Genomic DNA, 16,476 nt, shown 5'->3' with positions numbered 1-16,476 from the left:
CTTCAAAGCATTCCTTATAGTAAAGGCAATCTCTTTGCCGAATTTTGTTACAATAGGTTTAACGGTTTTTGAATTATGATTAATAATATTTGTAAAATTGATTTTATCACAAGTGGGCGCTGGCACGCCCATTTTAAAAAATGTTTTCATATTTTTATCAAGAGTCTCAATGTCAGTCCACATGTCAAATTTCAACATTCTAGGTGTATTATTTACTAAATTATTAGGTTTTTTGTGTATATATATAAAAAGTGGGCGTGGTTACCATCTGATTTCGCTCATTTTCAATACCAATCTATTCTGGGTCCAGATAAGCTAGTGTACCAAATTTGGTGAAGATAACTCAATAGTTACTCAAGTTATCGTGCTAACGGACGGACGGACGGACAAGGCTCAATCAAATTTTTTTCGATACTGATAATTTTGATATATGGAAGTCTATATCTATCTCGATTCCTTTATACCTGTACAACCAACCGTTATCCAATCAAAGCTAAAATACTCTGTGTGCAAAGGACGCTGAGTATAAAAATATAAATGTTATATGGGAATATGGGTTTCGTTAATTTAAATTTTACATATTCAGAATTCGGCTGCAATAAGCGCTAATTTGTTATTTTAAAAAGGAAAAAACAATCCCCCTATAAAAATTTCACATATTTACACAAATGCACATATAGTTTGTATTTTCTGACAATAAGTATTGAAACAGCTGATGAATATTCAAAGCCAAGTTCACTTCTGAACAAATAAATATTTCATACATCATTTTTATTTATTTTTTTATAAGGTATACTTAGCTGTGTGAAGTATACTAATTTTATAACGTTACTATAGTGTTCTTGCTAATTTTAGCAGTTGTCATTTAGCATTTTTGTGCAGAGGATTCGATACATTTTGCAAATGCGCATTTTCCAAAGTTCGTATTATATTTTGGCGAATATTAGCATTTCGCTGCATCAGTATGCTGCTAGTAAATAAATGCAAAACATCAAAGCAAGCAGTCACACATGCATGCGTGAAGAGATTATCTCACATACACACATGTAGTCAGTAGCTAAGAGCGAATAATAATAATAAACAATTATGTAATCATCACCTAAGAGCCGAAGTTATTACTCACACCTATCCATGCATTTAATTAGAAGATAAACGTGAATATCAGATGCAGGAATTAAGAAATAAGCAAGCAGTTGTTGGAGAAGGCTGTTTGTGAAAAGTCTAGACACTTGGAAAAATATGCGAACGAGGCGACAAAGAGTATACAAGTACCGCAGACTGGGAAATATTCAATCAGGTTTATTTTAAGTGCAGTCCGCCAGTAATTGTGAAGGTCTGCCACAATAGAGTTGTTAATAAAGAACATTTTGCTATACTGAATATTTGAGTTATTCATCCGATAGTTCAGCGATTCGGACGCTGGCAGCAGCAGTAATTCTGGAGGAAACGTACTTAAGCTGCGTAAATAAGCGTAAATTTATATATATTGATAGTGAGGCGGCGATCAAGGCAATAATCTCAAACAGTACTTAATCAAGAAATGTTTGTCTGATAGATTTCACTGAGGCCGCACTATACACCTATATTGGGTTTCCGGACATAATGAGCTGCCTAAGGAGGGTGCAGCCCTCGCTGAATCGAGGGTCTCAATCCGTTTGGGAGAAATCAAAAGGAGACAGGAGTTGCATATGATCCTGCAAGCAAGAAAGGCGTGAAGAAGCAAATTCAAAAATTCATAGATCATGTGCAAATTCTACGACATTAGACTCACAAATGAGTTCGTTTCTCTGAAGAGCGAAGAATTAAGACTCAGCATGGGTATACTAACGTCAATAACAGCAGATGTATGAAGTGCGAGTTGCAGAAAGAAACAGTTGAGCATGTTTTAAGTGCGTATCCTGCGGTCGCTAGGTCAAGGCTAGGTCGCTAGGAAAGCGGAATTATTTTATAACGCAAATACTGGAACTTGATTGAGGTTCTTCCGTTTAGTCGGCAAACAAACACTATGGATACATTCCGTCACGTGAGGTCCTTATTGGCCCGCCAGTTCAACCTAACCTAAACAACGATGTGTTTTTTTATTTACATACAAATTTTGTTTACATTGTAATTTTTTCATTATTTTGCTTCGTTTATAAATATATTGAATAAAACATTAAACAAACTAAATACGCACAACAATTACGTACTACCGCACCACTGGTTGTACAAAGATGGCCAGAACTGTATGCAGCAGCTTATGATTGCTATTTGTCATATATATTATTTCTAATTGCTGATTTTATGCACGGGTCCCTTTTTCGCTCTTATCTGGAAACCAAATCTATAAATACAGATGGAGATTCGGGCTATTAGCGAGCTTTGAGCAATTTTTGTCGTAGTGCTTTTGTTTAGCTATATTTTACCAAAATAGTTGTACAAAATATATTTGCATTATGGCACTATTGTGAATATTTGCACTGCATTACCGGCAGTTGCTATTGTACGCTAGATGTCAGCGCAATGTAAGTTTTAATTGATTGACGGCAGTTGCTATTATACGCTAGATGGCAGCACAAACTTAATAGAACAGCTGATTTCTGTTGATAGTTGATAAGAGACTTTTATATTGGTTGCGCAAGATCCGCACGGGTCAGGCTCGTAATATATGTATTGTGTTTGTATGCATGCGAAATGTGTCAATTTACTGTTGAATATGAAGAATCGCGCGATGGCCGTACTCTAAAAGCAAAACGCAACTAATTACATATTTTTTAAGGTAGACGTGACACTGCCCACTATTAAGTGAAACAAATCTGTTTTTTTCGAAAACAATTACTCGTACTTTAACGAAGATATAGTAATAGTAATCAGTAAACAAACTACTACGGCTATGAAACACACAATCGTTAAGATAACAGCAAATCGGCCAACAACCATGCCCACTTTCATATAAGCATATTTCACGGAAAAAATAAGAAAATTAGAAAATAGTTGTTATTGAAATGTACCGCTGGGTATACAATGTTCGCTTCAAACCGGAATTTTACACCCTAACTTGTTTTATAATATGCTTTTTGTAATAGACTTTCAATGAAAAGCAAAAATGATGAACTACAAACCATTTTTTTCTAACTATAATATTTATTATTAGGTGATGAATGATTTGTTGGACTTTTTAATAATTGAATAAACTAAAAATCGGATTTGGAGCGCCTAAGATTTTCTAGCCAAAAAAATAGTTTATTTAAAAGGTTTAAAGCTCCAACTTTTTCAATTAAGATTTAAGCTACACTTAGCTACACGCTTGAATAATCTTTTTGATTGGCTTTTATAAGAGGTCCAATCGGAAACTTTCATTTGGAGTGCACTCTGCTATTAGTCGAACGGTCTCGAATCACGTAAAATTCGATACAAAAGTGTGAGAGCGAACATTCTCGTTCTTTGATAATTCATTCTGAATTAATTGAGAAAGTGCTATCCTCACAAGCATTTGGCGAAATAAGTTGTAAATTATTACAAACCTTGAGTGTGTGAATGACATTTGCTTAACTGGGCAACGAACTATGTGCATCTCTCATGGCACACAATCGCTAACAGCGAGTGCAGATGAGTGGCAAATTTGATTTATTTCATGTAATCATTCAAGGCGGGTATTATGCGCATCACGCATAAAGAAGGAGCATTTGCTCGGACTCGACAGTGCTTCATTCCAAAATTAAGTACGAACAAATGCACGCTTATTATGTATGGGACCCGACCCTTTGTTTCTGTAGCAAAAACAAACAAGCCGTCTTAACTTCAAAAGCCGTGTCTGAGCATATGCTCACTTTTTATGCATACATTACTCTTTGATGAAGCAGCGGGTTACGGAGCTTAGAAAATACCTGCGGCAAGTATGCCTGTCGTAAGCGGCGACTAAAATAACAAATTTATTCTAGGAGTTATGTAGCACAACCCTTTCAAGGGGTTGCTAGCGCAATATAAAGCTTCTCCAACCTAATTGTCAACCTCACCTAACTTTTCTTTACGAGTCGAGGCTCTGGCTACCCCAAGTTCCTTATGCATCTAGGGGGTGGGTGGGCGGTATGGCCTAGAAAGTTTCATGTGGTCATACCAAATAATTCCCGAGATGGTCGGGCTAGTACCTTAATGGTGCTTGTTACCGGAACGTACCGAATATGCATCCGGCAAGGGACCATCAACATCGATAACACTTCCCAGGGCCTTCGGGGAGTGTCCCTATCGCTAAAACAACAACAACAACATGGAGCAATCGATCGAGTCGGAAGAAAACGGTTCAGTTGTTTTGTTTGCAAAATTTCAAGAAAAATATTCAGCATGAGCAAATAATTACTTTCTTTCTATTAATGATCAAAAATAAAACGTTTAAAAAAACAAAACACGTGATTATTTATTTTGACGTAAAGAGCTGCGTAAACACCACACAAGAGTTCCCTTTGTTTTAACTGCTTATAGCTTTTGTACACTCTTTGGTTAAATTTGGCAAGTAAAAACAAAAACAGATAAATTGTAAACCAGAGCACCCCTCGTTGTTGGAGGGAATAATAATTCCCACAACAACACCTCAAAGGTATAAAGTTAACAGCGCCGAAGGCTGAAGGTCAGCGGGTCTATCCCAAGCTACTGATTTTTGTAGTCTAATTAAGAGAAAAACGAGCCGTACCCATGCGCATCTTGCGCAACCAATCTAAAAGTCTCTTATCAAATATCAAGAGAAATCAGCTGTTCTATCAATCAATTAAAAGTTACAGCTTGCGCAGCCATCCAGCGTACAATAGCAAATGCCGGTAATGCAGTGCAAATATTCACAATAATGCCATAGTACAAATAGATTTCTTTGTGTGCTCACAATTGTTTATTTTTAACAAATTATTTTAATAAAATATAGCTAAACAAAAGCACTACGACCAAAATTGTCCAAAGCTCGGGGGTTCAACCCTCCCCATGGGCTTACAACGACTGAATTTTTTTCACAAAAAGTGGTACATGGAACAGTGCATTTGTTGACTGATAGCAAATAAATATGGTAAATGTTCTCTTTACTCCCGTTTCTATTAATTTGTATCGCAAAACTAGCCTTGACAATAACGGATGCATACTATGAGCTTCCATATGTTCAAAAGGCCCCCCTCCCCCTTCCCCCCCCCCCCCCCCCCCCCCCACATACCCATAGACAATTCTTGCGCACGCTCCTGATAATAACGCTAAGCCAAAATTGACTGTTCTGCTGTTCTGGGAACGTTTTCAGTGAACGATATCATTTAAAGCAGTAAGGTGAACATCGGGACAAAGGTTGACATGATGTCTAGCTTTAGTAAATCATATTACACCAAACAAATCCACACCTAATACATGTCGATATAGCGGTTGCCGTTAAAGGGGCATGTTGTTGTTTTTGTTGTAGCAATACGGACATTCGCCGAAGGTTTTGGGGAGTGTTATCGATGTTGATGGTCCTTTGCTGCATAGAGATCCGGTAAAAAGCACCACCAAGGTAGTAGCCCGACAATCTCGGGACGGTTTAATATGACCACATTGAACCTTTTAGGCCAACCCCCAAGTTCCATGAGGAACTTGCCGTCCTTGCATGTTTTTATTTTATTTTTATGATGCGACGTCATATTCAGTTTGCGCATTGGCAATGTCGAGAGAAAAAAGTTGCAGATTAGCCCAACACTAACTTTTTTATAAATCATTAGAAAAATGTAGCGGCCTAGTAAATTTCAAAATTTGTCGATAAACAGAATAATTTGCGTCAAAGTTCTAAACGTTATTTAGCCGCTTCTCTGTACTGCGAATAAAAAATTACCTCAGAACGTTTCATTGATCCATTAGAACCAAAACTCTTTTCTTTCTATTTATTTGCTTATATTTCCTTAAACCAACACGGGTATTCAATGACTTCGAAGAAAATAACAAAGCATTGATCTTAGGCAGCGACGTCATTTCGAACGTACTACACATTTCTATACGAAACTTCACATTTCGATACGGAACTTCACATTTAAAGTATATTTTGAAGTTCAGGTTGAATTTTTCTCAAAAAAATTATCCCAAAATAGTCCCCAGCATAGTACCAAAACAATTCGGAAATTAGCCCAAAAAAATTAAGATACTCACAAAGTCTGGAAACGATAGCGTAACAGTCCTGAAATGAAAATCCGTAAATTACATAAAATATGAAAATAGTGCCTAACGAACTTTTAATTATCTGGAATACTGCATACCTTTTCAAACACACTTAGGCGTAAATCTCTATTGAAAATCATGCCGAAATAGTTTTGACATTAACCGAAGACTGCGCCGAAATGATCCCAATATATAACGGAGGTTATCCCGCCTTACATATATTTTTTTATATACGCAAATAGCACCGTAAACACACCAAAATAATCCGAAGACTGTCCTGAAATTATCGGATATGTATTCCGAAATGTTCCAAAGATATTTTCGTCACTATCCAAAGATAGTGTCGAAATTATCTGGAAATAACTCGTGGGTGGTGCTAAGATCACCCGAAAACAATCACGAATTTATCCTGAAAAGAAGTCCAAAATTATACGCAAATAACCCAAATATGATGGATAAACCGGTCTCAAAATTGTCATTGAATTGTTCCCGGAAACTTGCCCTATATAATTTATGGGTAGTAACAAAATGATACAGAATTAGTCTCGATATGATAACGAAATCAATCATGATATAATTCAAAAATGGCGGCGAAATGTTTCCGAAAACTGTACTAAAGTGTTCCAAAAATATACTAAATTCATTCCAAAACAATCCCGATATGGTACAAAAATAGTAACGTAATTATCACTAAGGCGATGCCGAAATTTTTTTAAGCTTATGCCAAATTATCCCGATTTTATCATGAAATAGCATACAAATTTTTACAATGGTTATGTTAAAATTTGAATATCTACGTTCAACAAAATTATGTATTGGTTTTAAGAGACATTTTTCGTTTCTTCTGGTCCATTTATGTATATAAAAAAAGTTTTTAAAATTATTTATCTTCTTTTTATTCACTCCTTTTGCTGCATTGTCAAGGTGACTTGAGCTATATGTAAGATTTTATGTTTCTAGCTCAATGAGTAGTTACTTCAAAATCAAACGCAAGATTCCAGAATTCTTAATGGACTTTTCAATACATCTAAATATTTCAATCCCTGTCCAATATAGAAAACTCTTTCATCCTAAATGTTACAACATAATAGAGCCCAAAGTTTCCTGCAAAGCTTCATATCTCTGGGTTTGTGTGAAGTTCTTTAAAACTCGAAAGCAACATTTCCAAGTTCGGACGATTTTTTAAATTTCCACTACCCCTGGACCTTTTCTCTCATGTTGCATTGTCATGGGGTTCTGAAGTATGGTCTTAGTTTCAAGAATATAGCTCTACGGGAAGCTACTCAAAAGCGGTCGCAAGATTCCACATTTGGTAAATGGACTCTCTGGGCTTCTTTAAATATCTCGATACCTGTCCCTTTTTTATACTAAATACTACAACATAATAAAGCCAAGTTCCTTAAAACTCGAATGCAAAATTTCCAAGTTTGGCGTTTTTTTTTTAGAATTTTCACGATCCCTAGACTATCTAAGCAGTTTTTTCCCATGTAAGATCGTAATCGGGTTTCGATGTGTGTTCTAAGTTACTCAAAAATTAATTGCAAGTATCCCCAATTTTGTATGGAAATTGGCGGAGACATCAAACGAAACTAATATAGTTAAAGGAAGTAAAAAAAAGCAATAATACCACCAATAACACCTTCACACCAAAAGGAATGCAAACATCTTCCGCATAAGCATTTTTCTCATCTAAATTTGTGATTACATCGCTTTGTTGGGTGCCGTGTGAACAAAACTCTGTGTACGTGGAAGAGAAGCTCTCACAGTAAGTCTCATTCGTGCTCACTTTTTACTGATGTATTGTGTATTATTCATGGTTCAATTATGTACAGGTTGGCTCATCTCATCAGCTGATTTTATTTATGTCATTGCATGGTCGAAGGGATTGTCAAAAGGAGATGGCAAACTCAAAATGAAACCAACACATTGGCAACATTTTACTTACACATACAAAAACTGCTAAGTTTTATGTTTCCATTCCATACCATTCCGTCCAACACCAATACACAGATTTTGACAATTTGAACAGACATATTTTGTTGCTTTACAGATGAACCAACCTGTATATAGTTGAACCATGGTATTATTTGAATTTTTTATATCGTTTTGTAACCCCTTTCCAAGGGAATTCAGTACCAGGTGTTGTTGCTTCTTCTTGATTATTTTCCATACAACTGCTTGTACTACAACATGTCCGTTAATCGAAATCTATGAAAATTTTTCTTTCGACTTGACATTCTTCTGCATGGCGAATTGGTTGAATTCGCTTTGCCTCCACCTGCTATGGATACGCCTTGCCCCGTTCCATTCGAGCTTTCAATTGCGTAGAAGTGAATGGGGCTGATTACATTCAACACGGCGTCCCTAGACCACAACCACAATAAAGCAAAGCTTGACGACAACCGTAGCAAAGCATTGATTACTTGATTACTTTGAACGCGGCAGCCACAAATATAAATTATAGCAAACAGGAGCAAAAAATTTAGAAAGCTATATTATGTTTAAAAAACGCCAAAAAGAATGATTTTTATTATTTTATTATCTGTTATTTACGATTATTTAGTTTTTATTGACAAAAAAACAAGGACGCCACTCACTGTCGCTACCCAAAAATAGAATTAGGTCAAATCTGACTACAACGGCATTCGTGATTGATCGTAGTGCTGCTCGGTCGTGCCGATAATAACGGCCCTCATAAGAACATATGGGGTAAAATATATCAACCGTTCCACTAAAAAACCTTCATCGCTTCGATTTAAATGAAATTTGGTGAAATTGTTGTGCTATATAGTAATGTTAATTTCACTTAAGTTCGCTCCTAAATTTTGGATGGTTACGGAGATATAAGCGTCTGAATTCTCAATTTTTTTTTGAAAGCCTTTTTTCTATAAATCATAAGTCGTGTAATTGACTTTCTAAGAAGAAATGAATAAAACGGTTTCTAAAGTATGTTTCCATTCTTTTCGAATATAAATATAAAAAATTTTTTTAGAAGAATTTTAGTAAAAATTTTATTAAAAAAATTTTTTTTTTACTTTTTTCAAAGAGTGGAATTTTTGATATTTTTATTTTTAAATAAAAGCTTGATATTTTTCCTTTAAAATTATACCTATTTTATTTTGGCACGCGAAAATTTCTCTAATACATTTTTATTTTAAACATATAGAGTTCCAGCTAAAATACCCATAAATTTTATAATTTTTATTTTTTATTTATTTTTTTTTTTCAAGTTTGAACATTTTATGTATATTTATTTCTATTTTTAAATAAAAGCTTGATATTTTTCCTTTAAAATGATACCTATCTTGTTATGCTGCCCGAAAATTTCTTTGATACATTTTTTTTTAACATAGAGGTACAGATAAATGTTTCAATTATATATAGAAAAAGTAGAGTATGTGAGCTGGCAACAAACCGACAGATGTACATTGCGCACTATAGGTTCTGATTTGGAAGATTTTGTGGAAGAACTATGCGATCGCATTTACGAGTTAAAGCCTAATTCATATATTGCCAAACAACAGTCGAGGTTTTTCAAAGATAGAAGAGAAAACCTAAAAGAAGGCGAATTTCTCGTAATATGTGACTTTGCTGAAAATTACTCTTTCATTGCTCAAAATGCTGTACAATCTTTTCACTGGATTAATGACCAGATGACGATATTCACTGTCGTTTTTTATTATAAGGAAGGAAATACTGTTTCACATAAAAGTGTGGCAATTTTATCAGATAGTCTGAAACATGAAACAGTAGCTGTATAAGCTTTCCGACAACTACTGATGAAGTATTTAACTAACAACTTCAAAGTTACCAGAATTATATACTTTACTGACGGGGCAGCACAACATTTTAAAAACAAGTGTAACTTTCAAAATCTTGTACATCACGAGGAAGATTTCGGTATTCCAGCAGAATGGCATTTCCATGCTAGTGCACATGGCAAAGGCGCATGTGATGGAGTTGGTGGAAACTTGAAAAGACTTGCAAGGCGTGCCAGTTTACAAGCTTCACCGGATAGTCAAATTCTTAATTGCGATTCTTTTTATCAGTGGACCAAAGGAAACTTACTTCAAACAGAGATTTTGTTCAGTTCTAAGGAAAGTCATGCAAAAACAGGCAACGAATTAAAAGATCGTTTTCATTCAGCTGAAACAATACCTGGAACACAAAAATTTCATTCATTTATTCCTGCTTCTACAACACAGCTTGAAGTAAAAATATTTTCCCTTCATACTAGCAGCCAAGAATTTCCCAAAAACAAAAAAAAAGCATTAGTATGTACAACTCTACTATATTGACTTTGAACTGAATAGATTTTAATTTTATTATTCACTAATTTTTTATTCACTAAACTAGCAATAGTCTGTAAGTATAACCTGTAGAATTAAATAAATAAAATGGTTTTATACACAGAATAATACACAGGTGTTCAAGTGATTATGCTGACCTCTATGCTAAAAAAAAATGTATCAAAGAAATTTTCGGGCAGCATAACAAGATACATAAAATGTTCAAACTTGAAAAAAAAAAATAAAAATTATAAAATTTATGGGTGAATTTTAGCTGGAACTCTATATGTTTAAAATAAAAATGTATTAAAGAAATTTTTGCGTGCCAAAATAAAATAGTTATCATTTTAAAGGAAAAATATCAAGCTTTTATTTAAAAATAAAAATATGAAAAATGCCCCTCTTTGAAAAAAATTTAAAAAAAAAATTTTTAATAAAATTTTTACTAAAATTTTTCGAAAAAAATTTTTTATATTTATATTCGAAAAGAATGGAAAAAATACTTTAGAATCCGTTTTATTCATTTCTTCTTAGAAAGCCAATTACACGACTTATGATTTATAGAAAAAAGGCTTCCACAAAAAAAATTGAGAATTCAGACGCTTATATCTTAGGAGCGAACTTAAGTGAAATTAACACTACTATATAGCACAGCAAATTCACCAAATTTGATTCAAATCGAAGCGATGAAACTTTTTAAGTGGAACGGTTGATATACTTTACTCCATATGTAAAAATAATTTGAGATATGTCGCTTTGAAGCCGCCGTCGTGAATGTAATCAGGTCTAATGACTACACAATTTATTCAGTTGATCTTAACAAAGATGAAGAAATATTTGATCAAAGCGCACGAGCATTCGTTTCGTTGCTTATTTGCACATGCAAATAAAAAAATTAAAAAATTCACAAAAAATATAAAAATTGGCAGTATTATACAAATAATTCTAACTTGATTTGATTGCATGCCCTTGTCTCTATGCATTTATTTGCACAACTGCTTCAGAATTGAAATTTACGTTTTTTTTATAAATTTGGAACCTTTTTTTTTAAGTATTTTATTAACTTTCACTATTTGGCTGAATAAAATTGTGGTATAAAAGGATTTTACAACTAATACAGAAAACACAAATTCAGATAGATATAGAGATATATGCCGCCGCCGATTTTGGTCGTGTTTCGCACGCCGCCGCCGAAAAGCAAAAATATCGGCGCGGCGGCGGCGTGCGGCGCGTTACTATATTTTCTACTCGTTTAAGACTGTTTAGGCCATTTATTGTTCATATCGAAAATTGATCGGATATGGTCGAAAGTGGTATCAACGGATCTCTAATTGCGAAATTTAACTCTTTCTAACTGTTCAAAAGTTATTTAAAAAAACAGGCGTTTTCGATGTCAGCTTAACACGGATTTTGGATCACCCAATTCACCAAGTTATTAAAACAAAACACTAAAAGAAAAGTTTGATAATAAATTTTTATGCTCACTTTGCATATTTTTTTCAAAAAATTAATAATGAACAATGAATTCAAATAAAATGACCCAAGGCGAATATGTTTTCAAATTGTCCTAAAGTTGTAAAAAAAAGTAAATTACCCAAAAAAGGTGCCGATTTATTAAAAAAATTGTATATTGCGATTGGCTCAAAGAATAAGCGAAATCAGTGATGCAATTTAGTAGGTTCTAGAGGCATAAACACTCCTTTGAAATGATTCTTACCTCATACTTAAGTTGAGAATATATGTATGTACTAGGGCGGGTGGATTTAAAAATCGCTCATTACTCTGTGAAAATCGTATTCTAGGGATCAAAATAAGAAATTTTGCCGAAGGAACCATACCTCTAAAACGAATTTTGATGTCCCCCTTTGGGTCGAAATTTTGGGTAGGGGCAATTTCAATTCTACCTGCTGTGCCTTGTGGTGGCTTAAAAACAACAACCCAATCAATTTTACGATCTGCAATTGTGTCACAGTGATACCTTCATTTTTTAAAACGGTTGAATAAAAAACCCACACAACTATGGTTACGACATTCAAATGCATCACAGTGATGCCTTGGTTTTAAAAGGGGGTTGTAAAAACGCTAATTTCTAATAATTTTTTTTAATTTCTTTTCTAATACTAAGTTAAATTCATTTTTTCATTTACATATGTTCTGACTAAATAAATTCTAAAGAGAAAAATAAACTTCAAAAAGAAAAAACATAGGCATTTCAAAGCGGGATTTTTCAAAATTTGCCCCTACGACCCAAAGGGGGGGACATCAGAATTCGTTTTAGAGGTATGGTTCCTTCGGCAAAGTTTCTTATTTTGACCCTAGAATATGATTTTCACAGAACAGTGGGCAATTTTTGCCTCCCCACAAATCGACCAGGCCTAGTATGTACGTATGAGAAGGGTTTGAAAAATCACTTGGGCTTACATTCAAACATATGTTGTTGATTTGCGAAACTATACAATAGCGTCTGAAATATTAATTTTGATTTTCACATTTCATCCTTCAACACCCAGGTCTCCCGGTTTGACATTTCCTAAAGTTGGCGGCCCTATCCCATACTAGACCCTTGGAGTGAATCACATTAGATATAGCCTATCAATTGTGTATAAATATCACCTACACGATACGGCTCTTGTTACAAATGTGAATACGTAGGCACATATATTTACCAGGTGAGGATTTGTCGTTCGCAATAACACTTAAAGTGGTGAAGCAAAAGCTTTCCCAAGACAGCCGAACTAATGACCGTGTGTGCTACTACCATAACGAAGTGGACAGTCGAACTAGTCTGAAAATTGAAGCTACGCGGTCATCCACCCTGTGCCACGAGAGTCATGAGTATTAATAGACCATTAATAGCAACCGTAAGTCGCCTTTGTGCGTGAACACCAGGAAGCCACAAATGATTTAAAGAAATTGTGTTCGCGACGATTATTAGGAGTTATCCCTAGGTAAAACTACGCTTTGCACGAGATATATATATAGATATAAATGAAATGAAAATATACAGTCAAAAGTGCGACTATTTTATGGATCTCTATTTCTTTTCAGCAGACGCAGCAGTACCAATTCCAAAGACCGGGGTTAGGTTCGAAGCCTCTCTGGGTAAGCGAACGAGGTACAATCCATCCGCAAGGAGCTACTCCTGAAAATTTTTGAACGGTATGCGAGATCTTGTGGCAAAAACCACGGATCTTCCCGAAATGTTCAACAAGTTGATTTCCTTAAATACATAGAAACAAAACCTTTCCTAAATATTATTTTTTAAAAAGAAAAATCAAGCTTTTTAAAATAAAAACACCGGCGTACGACGGCGCGCCGCCCACGCCGCCGCTGCTGGTATATAATAGTGCTTACGCCGCCGCCGCCGCCGATAAATTGATCGGCGTAAACCTCAAGTCCCTTTAACATTTTTTCCGTTGGATGAAAAGTTTATTTGAATTTATTTTCGTAAAATGGTTACTAAGCACACTTTGATGGGTTAACGACCCTAGCAACTTTCGCTTTGCATCAATTAAAAAAGCGCCGCTTCCACAACTGCAGCTACATTCATAACAGCTACCCACACGTCAGATGGTGCACTAAAGGCAGCGGCACAATGATAAGATGTTGCGTTCGTAAATATGAGGGAACTTCAGTCTTGGCAATTGAAGTTTATTACGCCTTGCCCAGTCACACACAAAATTTCGCGAAGCACTGTTATAAACATTTTCCCTATACAACAAAAATACTTGCCAACATATTTTGTGTCGTATTCGATTGTTATATTGCAGTTTTTAATGGCGAAAAATGTTAGAAAATTTACCAACCAGTGGGAAAAATAGTTTCACTTGCAAAGTGTGCCAACACCCCTAACCAAAGCAAATGTCAAATTCATATCAGATGGCGCCAGTGTCGCTCAATCTACCGTTCTCCATAAAAATACGTGCAATCTACTTATAATGCATAAGCTTGTGTTATACTCGTCTGTATGAAAAACTGTTTATGTGAAGGAGCTATAACTACCACTACATTTGTCATATTGTAGCTTCTGCATAAAAAAATAATGTTTGTATGTTCCTTCGTCTCCCTAACTCTTCTCTCCCCCACTCCATGCATGATCCCCTTCTCTCCTTCGCACTTTCTCGGTTCTTCTCTTTCTTTCCTATCCTTCAACCTCTCAATTTTTTCCATTTCATTCCCTCCTATTGTTTCTTCAAATTCTTATCTTAGCCCTCTCACTTTCCATTACCTACTTACACTTTTCTTCTTCTCCTTCATCCCCTCTCTATTTTTATCCATATCCATCTTCTATTGCTGGCCCTCTTTAATTTCCACTCCTATCTCTTGTTTTTATTTCCCTACTTTCGTCGTATAACTCTCCCTATTTCTCGCCCTTCTACGTAACCACCGCCTTTTGTTAAAACCCTCATTCACACATTCTATTTGACACCCATATTATGAAAACATGTACCAGCGTCAACTTAGACAACATTTTGGTCTATATCTTAGAAATGGATTTAAATATTGAACTAAACAGGCTGTTTGAACTCTTATCAATACTTTCCATTTGATACCTGCTTATATCGTAGTTAGTGCGAGGTACTAACATATTCTAGAGTCACTCGTAATTCACATTATAGCCGATATCTCGAAAACGTATTCACATATAGAACTAAAGTTTACTCCCTTTTAAAACTCTCATATGTAGCTTTTATTTGATACCCACATCGTACAAACAAATATATGGTGCATTCTTGGTGTTCATTTTAGTCGATATCTCTGGAATGGGATCACATACGGAAATAAACCCCACTTACAAACCAACTACGAAATTATGCTAAATCAACGCAGCTGTAATATTCAAAATCGCACCATACTCGTATATAAGATTTATTACATTAGGTCGGATTCTGGTCTACTTTTCGGAAAGAAATGTTTCTCACATTTTAAGCTATAAAGGAGAAATAGTTTGTCCTGTCATCCACTTGCCAGAAAGAAAGGGTCTCAAATAATATGCTTGTCGCTGAGAAACCCCTTACATTTGTTATAGAGACTCCACTTATGAGGGAATTGAGGAGGGAGTAAGAGTGCGATTTGGAACTATTTTAAACTTTTGCTATAAGTAAAGCATAAAAAGAAGATTTTGACATTTGTTTCGGTTATGAGTGTTTACAGACTTTGCATGTGAAATTAGAAAATCTATTCTGAGCGGTCATAATACTTATCCCAATACAATACAATAGCTACAACTAATAAAGCTAACACATTGACAGTCCTATCCACCACCACTTTTGTACTGTTTTTATGTTCATTGTATCCAATTAAGGAATAAATAAAACGAGCCGGACCCGTGCGCATCTTGCGCAACCAATATAAAAGTATCTTATCAAATATCAACAGAAATCGGCTGTTCTATCAATCTGGCGTATGGTAGCAACTGCCGGTAATGCAGTGCAAATATTCACAATAGTGCCATAGTACAAATAGATTTCTTTGTGTGCTCATAATCGTTTATTTTTAACAATTTATTTTAATAAAATATAGCTAAACAAAAGCACTACGACCAAAATTGCCCAAGGCTCGCTAATAGCCCGAATCTCCATCTTTACAACCAAAACTTTATAGAAAAAGGGACCCGTACATAAAAACAGCAATTAGAAATAATATATATGATAATACTTGCGGGTATGAAAAACCTCATACATTATCAAAATGAATTTGCGGCACACAAAATGCTAAACATTCCTATTCTCCTCAAGGCAGAAAGGACAGACTAGGTTTTAACGTATCCTTCTAATTGTCATGTGCATACAGCAAGTAAACTGATCTAGAACAATAGGAAAATGCAGTTTGTTTGGGCACATAATCTTTGAGGCTGTGTAACTCTGTGCTGTGTGTTGAGTTATTGAGTTGACATCGGGGGTGGAGTTATTGGCGCTGACACAATATTTCTTGATATCGTGGCGCCAATAGCAACAAAGTACCATTTTTGAACAGACAACATTACACTAATTTCATTTCCGACTGCTAAAAGGTTTAGGAAGCGAGCGACTGTGTTAACAGCTTTTTTTGGCTC

This window comes from Eurosta solidaginis, chromosome 2 (assembly GCF_040869045.1).
Source record: "Eurosta solidaginis isolate ZX-2024a chromosome 2, ASM4086904v1, whole genome shotgun sequence".
NCBI lineage: Eukaryota > Metazoa > Arthropoda > Insecta > Diptera > Tephritidae > Eurosta > Eurosta solidaginis.
The sequence above is the reverse complement of the archived record's forward strand: the minus strand, read 5'-3'. Positions refer to the sequence as shown.